Source organism: Pelmatolapia mariae, linkage group LG13 (assembly GCF_036321145.2).
Source record: "Pelmatolapia mariae isolate MD_Pm_ZW linkage group LG13, Pm_UMD_F_2, whole genome shotgun sequence".
NCBI lineage: Eukaryota > Metazoa > Chordata > Actinopteri > Cichliformes > Cichlidae > Pelmatolapia > Pelmatolapia mariae.
The window spans coordinates 27,249,378-27,258,549 of NC_086238.1; the positions used below are offsets into that span (position 1 = coordinate 27,249,378).

The following is a 9,172-nucleotide window of genomic DNA, read 5'->3' on the forward strand; positions in this document are numbered from 1 at the left end:
GCGGCCTTCCTCTTCCATCACCTCTCTTAACAAGTTCAGGAATGAGGGAGGACTATCCATTCGCTCCCTTATTTTCAACTGAAGCAACATAAGCTCAGAAGTGGATCCTTTAACTAACTGCTCTAACCGAGCTTTGTTAGCAGCGCTAACTGGTAAGCCACCTCCCTGGACTACTTTGACAAGAGACCTCTCTAATCTTCGCACAAACTCAGACAGGCGCTCACCAGGCTGTTGGTGAAGGGCTCTGAATGACAGGTAGAGCTCCTCTGCGGACTCTACTCTGCCGAAAATGGTCTCTATAGCCTCTATGTAGTCCTGGGAACTAGCATCAGGTTGAGTCAGACGCACAGCCTGAATGATCTCCAAGGCAGGCCCTTTGAGACTTTCCAGTATGCGTCAACGTTTTTCTTTATCGGAGCACTCACCTTCGTCTACTAGAAGTGTCGCTTGCTCCAACCAGATCTCTAAGGCTTCTTCCCCAGCTGGGGTGGGACTGACCCCGGAAAATGTCCTTAGACGTCTGTATGAATGGCTTTCAGGCTGTTTGTTTGTTCTGACCATTAACTCACCTACTGCACGGATGATGGCTTCAGAATTACCATCCACTCCCCCTCCATGGGTGCGTAACCCTTGGATATCGTCTAAGATTTTCCCTTCATTCTGCAGAAAAGTGAGTAACTTTCCCTCAAAGTCATCTGGCTGAGGTTCAATGTAGTACACTGCTTTCCAGCCACTTCCACCACTTATTGGCATTATCTCAGGGGGGATTGTCATGGGGTTTATCTCCTCACGACACTCACACAAACACCATTAACGATTGTAGTTGAGAGTTAGACATTTTTCCCTTAACTACTACCTTTCCCAAAGCTTTGATAGTCCCTGCTGTTTCTTCTATTTCATCTCTCGAAACACCTTCCGGTACCCCATACAATAGTAGAGCATGTTTCAAATCTATTGATTCCCCTTTACACCAGTTGACCAACTCAAGTTGTGACGGTCTGCTCATTTGGTGTGTCATCATTGCTATCTGGTTTGTTTTTGGTTGTTGTTGCACGTTTGACTACTTTAACTCTTTAACAGTTGTGGGCTCGACCTGTTTTTTCTCTTGGTCCAAAAATAATTTTAGTTTACTTTAGTTAACAATCCCAGCGGTGCCTCCATTTATGTAACCGAGGTCCCACGTAGCTATGGTAAAGCTAGAGTATATAGTACAATGAGACTGGGCCTGGGTTCGTAGTGCTATTAATAATGATACCTGATACCCTCTAATTGAATTAATAAGGACCACCACACTGTATTTTACACAAATTAAATCCCTCACCGGGTATTTATTTAGATAAAAATGAAATAAATAAAATAAACACTTACTTTTATAAAATGAAATGAATTGAATTCAAATAAACAAACAAAACCACGGTAAATGTGACTACATGGGTTATAAATGAAAGATTATCAAAACAAAATAACTTTTACTCAGCGTACCAACTGTTATTTCGGTTACAACCGCTCGCACCTTTAAAAGGGATGAATTTCAACCTTTGTAAATAACTTTAATTATAACTACACACTTACTCAATTTAAACCAAATTTGTAACAGTGGGCCCACACACACACACACACTTTAACCTGTCCACACTACACCTGTAGCACAGTGCTTGTTGCAGGCCTGATTCGAAGTTCGGGTGCGGTGAGGCCTAAAACTGATGGCCGCTTCACTCAAACTGAGCAATAAACAAAATACGTGCACTTTAGTTCCAGTTAGTACTCACAAGTCCAATGAGTTTGTTAGTGGGGCAATCAGAAACGGGCAGATAGCAGTTAGTTCACCAGTAGTGAAGACAGTCAGGGGCAAGAAAACAGCAGGGTCCATCTGGGCAGAAACTTCTCTCTCCCTCGCCTTTCACAGCGTCCCTCGGCTTCTAAACATATTAAAACACTTGAGCTACAATACCAAATGCTATCACATAACGATTTAGCATTAGCATGCTTTGACTGAAAATCACAGAGCTAAACATACAGCATGGTATCATAGCACATAACGCGGTAAGCTGCGCTAATTAGCAAGCCGCTAGTTAGCATCACATATCATGCCATTTTACCACTATAACGAATAGTTACAGTACAAATGTCAAGGCACACAGTCTCATTTACCTCTTGCAGATCACAAATAAGTAATATCAGGACCACGGGTAGTCGACCTCAATGATACACTTAGATGCAAAATCCACACCACGTTTGCCTTACGACATCTCTCTCTTCGGACTTAGCTTCTGTGTCCGCTCCCACAGATTCACACAACCTTACCACTCGTCCCGCCCCCATAACAGAGAAGAGTGACATTGACTGGCTCGTCAGCACAACAACCAATGACAATACAACATTAAGATAACTGACATTAGATGGGTAAACAAACTCAGGTTACACCCCAACATATTGCTTCTGCACAGTAAATGAACTCTAAATCATGAAACCCTTTTATTTATTGGACTCTAACTGCAAATGAAATACATTGGTACCCAAGTATATGATTTTTAAACCTTTTATCAACTATTTATATTTTAACCATTTTTTATAACCGTAAACTTTTCTTTTCTTTATACTGCAAGCCCGAATAATTGCAGACAGGGCTACATAATGATAAACAAGACGTTTCTGATTCAATTTTATGGGAAACATTTAAAGTGGTAATGCGAGGAGAAATTATTTCTTTTGAATCTTCGTTAAAAAAAGAACACCGGAAACGCCTGTTAGAAATAGAAATTGAATTAACACAGTTAGAACAGGACCACAAGGCCTCCTCTTGTCCCTCTTTGTTTCAAGACATTATTAAAAGGAAGTTTGAGTATAACACAATTTTATCTAGTCAAGTAACAGATCAACTATTTAGGATCAGAGAGAAGCATTTTGAGTTTGGAGATAAGCCTCATAAGCTTCTTTCTCGGCAGCTGAGAGGCCTACAGGCCAGTAGGGCTATACATAAAATTAAATCAAGATCAGGCGAAATTTTAATTAGCCCTAAAGCTATTAATGAGAGATTTAGAGAATATTATGAAGAGCTCTATATGTCGAAATCTTGGGGCAATATTTCTGATTGGTTAGGGAAGCTGGATCTCCCGAAAATGAATGACGCTGCACAAGAGGCTTTAAACTCAGATATTACTATTGAAGAAGCTAATATTTCTTTGTTATTGAAAGAAGGAAAAGATGAAACAGAATGTTCTTCTTATCGACCTATTGCTTTGTTGAATTTGGATATGAAAATTTTCTCTAAAATTTTGGCAAACAGATTAAATGGACATGTTGGATCAATCATCCACCCGGATCAAACTGGGTTTGTCCCCCAGAGGTTTTCCTTCTTTAATGTTCGAAGATTGATGAATATTATGTATCATAGGCACTGGGGGGCTTCCAAGATCGCAGTACTGAGCTCAGATGTTGAAAAGGCGTTTGACCAGGTCGAGTGGGCCTATATGCTTCGGGTACTGGAGAAGTTTGGTTTAGGCGAACAGTTTATATCATGGGTTGATATGATATATAGGCATCCCTCTTCTTCCATTCTTACTAACCAAGATAGATCAGCGCCTTTTTTTTTTACACCGCGGGACACGACAAGGCTGCCCTTTGAGCCCTTTGCTCTTCGCAATTTCTATTGAACCTCTTGCAGTAGCCATTAGGAACGAGCCCTCCATTGACCCTGTCAGCACTACGTTTCTTTATATGCGGATGATGTTGTTTTGCTCTTGTCAAATCCTGAGCGATCTGTTCCTGTACTTTTAGATGTGGTGAGGTCGTTTGGGGAAATCTCAGGCTATACAATTAATTGGCAGAAAAGTGAGTTTGTGGCTTTAACTGCAAACTTGGATGTTGATTTTTTGAAAATTTTGCCTTTTAAAATTACAGACAGATTGAAATACTTGGGTGTTATTTTGCCTAAGGATCCTAAATTGATCTTTAAGTTGAATTATCTTGAACAAGTTGAAAAATTGAAAAAGGACATTGAGAAATGGAGGGCTATCCCTATTTCCATGGTAGTGTCACGGTCCCCGTGCCTCACCGGTTGATTCCGTGTTTGGCAACATTTGTTTTGTTCTTGTGCTCTCTCTCCCTCTTTCCCCGGCCACAGCGGTGCTCACTGTGGGCTCCGCCCCTGGCCCCCACACCTGTGCTCATCATCACACCTGGCGCTGGTTACTACAATCAGAAGGGCTTTTTAAGATGGCAGACCTACACTACTCGTCGCTGGAACGTTGAGTCACCCGCGTTAGTGCTTCAGCAATCTGTCTAGTCTGTGAGTTTCCTTATGATCTTGTGCTGACTGGATTTTCTCTGTGTATGCATAGATTCCCCCCGGACCCGTCCTTGTACCCCCGAGTGAGTGAGAGGAGCGACTGGAGTGGAAAAGAGTGTGGTTTTGGACCCTTCCCCCTGGAGCCCCGGACCCCTTCCCCGAGCACCTTGTATATATATAATCACCCGGTGACACCACTGTAAATAAACGCACTATCAGTTTCTGCAAAGGTCTCCTGGTCTGCGCCTGAGTCCGTTTACAAAACCGTGTCAGGTAGGTCGCATTAATGTAATCAAAATGGTTTCCCTCCCTGGGGGACGGGGCTATGGCCCTCCACACCCTCTAGCAGACCGTTACATGGAGAAACCTTTTGTATACAAGCGCGCTGATCCACACAGGTGTGCACATGGGTGTTCACTGTTCGTAGACATAAACTACACCTTTCTTAGCTGCTACTTCAAAGCACATTGTGCGCTGTCTGTCCTGCGTGCTGCACAACAACATTCAGTATTTAGTATTTACTGCTGTTTACACTTAGCTAGATTAACGTGATGGTGTTGTGTTTAGTATGTTGCTTTGTTTTTTGGGGGGGTTTTTTTGCTTGTTTTCTCTTCTTTTTCTCTCAACAGGTGATCCACCTTTTTTCTCTTTGTCTTTGTAAGTGCCCTTTCTCACTGTCCCTTTTCCCTTCTGTTTTTCTTTTCCTTCCTCTCTTTCTTTCTCCCTTTCCTATCCCCCAGTCATGTCTGTCCCATCTGTAACAACTGAAAATAAAATAAATAATAACAACAAAGTTTGATCAAATGGACCAATACGGCAATGCCATGATGATCCATTTGGCAAAATAAATCCATTTGGTATCCTTGTTGGTCTTCAGACAACAATTCTGATGGCTAAAGAACCAAATGGGACAGACAAAAAAGAAAAGAAAAAAAATAAGAAAGTCGAATCTTCAAACCTTAAAGCAATCTTTGTTTCTTTCAATCATTCCAATATTTTTCATCTCCTGTAATATAATTGCTGTTAACCAGGGCTTAGCTACTCTGATCTACAGTGATTTTGGGGGTGTGGATACCTATTTTTTTTCACAGGTGCAGAGCCTTTTTCTACAAAATTACGAATAAACTGCATTTTTTAAAAGTACCATTAACATTAATGTAGACTGACAAGTAACTCAACATGTAACACAGTGATCAGTAGAGAAGAAAGAAAATAACCCATTTCAACATTTCTAGTTCAGATCAAAATTATTGTTCTGACTAAGGAAACAGTAAATTTGGCCACATTATTGTCCTGATCCTCCAATTCTCCCTTTCCAATGTGACGAAATAAAATTCAACTTTTTTTAAAATAAAAGCAGATGCACACCCAGATATTTCTCACAGTAAGAATCCTCCAACAGCCTTTCAAAAGAAACATTTTTTGTCTTTCCTCAATTTTGAGACCAACTGAACCCACAAACCTTAAGCTCCAGACCCCAAACTAACCCAATTTAATGTTTCCTTAATCAGCACAGTAATTTGTAACTCTTTGTGTGTTATGTTTACTCACAGTTTTGATGCTTGCTTCTTTGACTTGATCCACGATTAGCTCTGCACCATCGCTCTGCTGTTTTCTCCTCATGCTTCTCCTTCATGCGTCCTGTCCTCAGATGTAATCCAACCTGCCTCCTTGTTTCCTCCTTGACTTGTATTAGCAAAATTTCCAGTTAAATTAAGAGAAGTCCAGAAAAGTTTTCCTGCTTCAAAAGCTCTTCCAGTTGGCTGTCTTCTTGTCCTCCTTCAAATGTGCATTTTTCTACATTTGTATTTATTTGACTTCATATTGCCATGACAACACAACACAGAGCATCATGGTAGATTAAGGCAGGTGGTTCTCTCCTGTGCAGAAATGCTGGTGTTCCATAGTGATGTAAAAGTATGTTAATAATCTTTAAACAGACACTCACTGATCCTGTAAGAGCAGGAATTTAACTACAAACCCCCTCACAGTCCCCATCAGTATCATTCATTCTGCTCTGCCGCAATGGTCACAGTGGCTGGTTTAAGTACGTTTGCCCCATAGAAATCCACTGATGTTCAGTGAGTCCCTTTGATACATATTTAGACCTTTTTCAGGGTGCATGAGTGTTATATCTCCATGTCATCCTAAACATTTTACCAACATGTAAAAGGGATACGTCCATAAGATTTTGATTTGTTTAATTTTAATTTAAACTTGTTTTATTCTGAATAAATGTGTGAGATGGCCCTCAGGCCTCTAAATCCACATCCAGGTTTGGGTGACTACTTGGATTAGGGGAGTATTATTTAGAGCAATGTTTGTCACTTTGGTCAATTGCTCAACTCAGGCTGTTTTTGTTCAGTCTTTTTCTAACTGAACTTTCACATTTAACATGCTAACTGAAGCCTGTAGAGTCTGAGATGTAGCTCTTTTATTTTCTGTATTGTAAAGTCGGACTTAGGGGTGAATTTGCTGGGATTGGTGACTGTGTTGCATGTTTTGAATAATCTTCTTCAGAGTAGACTTTACGTGTAAGCTGATAGTGAATGAAAAAAAGTATAAAAAGCTGCTGTGGTTTTAACGTTCCAAGAGAGGTAATGTACATAATGCAGAGACGAGCGCACGGAGGATATCCAAATTCTAGGAAGGCAGCCTGCTGCTGTACACAGGCGGATTCTTCTCAGTCATAGTTCTTAACAACTGGACTGTTTTCTCAAACCACACAAAGAGTGCTGAGAAAGAAAAGAAAGAGGAAAAAAAATGGTTTCCCTTCCTAAATTTCTATATTTATTTTTAAACTTACCTATTTTTTTGAATAAGCAATTTTTTAAAGTGATCGACTCAGTAGTATTACCATTTGCTTGGGGCTTTAAAACTCACAGGATATCAAAAGTTCATCTATGTAAGTCTAAACCTAAGGGTGGATTTGCTCTGCCACTGTTTCAGTTTTATTATTGGGCTGCAAATGCTAGAACTCTTGCTTACTGGCAGGAAGGGTACAAAAAGGTCATGTCTGCCGATACCCCCCCGTGGGTGGTCATAGAGAGTGGTGGGGTTGAGAATAGTTCCCTCCCTGCTCTTCTTTTTTCGTCCTCTAATCCACGAACCAAGGTCAATAATTTTATAGTTTCGAACTGTGTTAAAATCTTTAGTCAGATCAAAAAAGGCTGTGCTCTACCAGACACTTCGATTCATACTCCAATATATTGTAATCATGCATTTCCACCCTCATGTTTAGACGCCTCGTTTGAGGTCTGGACACAGAAAGGTATTATTACTCTCAAAGACTTATATATTGACAGGCAGTTTGCATCATTTACTCAGTTGCAGAACAAGTTCTCTCTCCCTGCGTCACATTTTTTTCATTATTTACAGATAAGAAACTATCGCTCGTCAGAGTATCCTTAATTTTCCATCTCTTCCGGAAGAGGGGTCAATTTTTACAGTCCTTCTGAGTTCCCCGGATTGTAAAAAGTTGGTTTCTGGTTTTGTGAAAGCTTTTTCTGAGTATTTAAATCTTAAATCTGACTTTTTGAAGATGGCATGGGAGGAGGAGCTTGGTTTGCAAATTGGAGATGAGGTGTGGGAGAGGAGTCTGTGTAGGATCCATTCTTGCTCTATAAATGCAAGGCATCAGTTAATTCAATTCAAAGTGCTTCACAGACTTCATTATTCAAAAACTAAACTGCACAGGATTTTTCCTTCTATTAGTCCAATATGTGATCGTTGTAAAACTTGGAGAAGGCTCTCTCACTCATTTATTTTGCACTTGTCCCAAATTGCATAACTATTGGTTGGACATTTTTAAATGTTTTTCTGATATCTATAATTGCACATTACAGCCGGACCCAATAATTGCATTGTTTGGATCTTCCTCTTCCCTTTTACACCTCAGCTCTGCGGCACAAACTACAGTTTTGTTCGGAATGGTAATTGCTAAGAAAATTATCTTGACTATCTGGAAGTCGGATATTGTACCTCAATTCAAAATGTGGCTGACAGAACTGACTGCTTTACTGCATATGGAGAGAATTAGGTACACATTAGCTGACAAACTTAGTAATTTCTTTGATGTGTGGCAGCCATTTTTAGACCATGTATTAAAACAAAGTCCTGTTTGATCGATCACCAATAACTCAGCTTACCACCTTAGCGTTTTATTTCTGTTTATTGTCAGTGTTGAAGTAGTATTTTTGTCGTTGCAGTGTAATCTTTTGCCTTATTTGTGTGTTTTTGCCCTTGCTGTTGTGTTGTCTGTTTTTGTTTTTTTTTGTGTCTCTTTGTTTTCTTATATCAAAAACTCTCAATAAACATACTTAAAAAAAAAAAAGAGTATTTGTTCCAATCAATACACAAGTCTTCGTTAATGTCCTGGTGTCTGGGACTACTAGAGCTAGCGTTTTGACTTCTAGTTCAGCACCAAGAAAGTCTTTAAGAAAGGTGATTCCAATCTCAACATAACCCAGGTAAGGTACAAGCTGCCCATTGTCCCCTTCAACTTCCAAAAGGTCATGTAGTGGCTCTATCTGTTGCTCAGACAAATACTGGTCATAGTAGGACTTGGTGACAGTGGTCACTTGAGAACCCGTGTCAAGGAGACAGCTGCACACCTTACCTTTGATCGTGACTTGACCTGTACTCTTTGTGCCTATGAGCCTCTTAGGTAGTCTGAAAGGTTGTTCTCCAACATGGGATTGTCTCAAAGTGGCCTGTGCTCTTGGTTTAGCTTGTCTTCCAGATTTAGCGGGACAATGTTGACCTGCTTCAGTCCCAGTTTGCCCCACAACTGAGACTGTGTCTAAAAATCCTGGTCAGCAGATGGAGTGTTTTGCATCTCCCAAATGCTAGGCTTCTCTCTCAATTGCTTCCTATTATCAGCGA

At 40.4% G+C, this 9,172-nt stretch overlaps 1 long non-coding RNA gene across 1 annotated transcript; it reads left to right on the forward strand.

The window, feature by feature from the left end:
- Positions 1-3,458: 3,458 nt before the first annotated feature.
- On the forward strand, positions 3,459-5,423 carry LOC134640298 (uncharacterized). Its single transcript, XR_010095438.1, has 3 exons — positions 3,459-4,260; positions 4,341-4,561; positions 5,029-5,423. It is a non-coding gene; the product is annotated as an uncharacterized LOC134640298 (long non-coding RNA).
- The last annotated feature ends 3,749 nt before the right edge of the window (positions 5,424-9,172 follow it).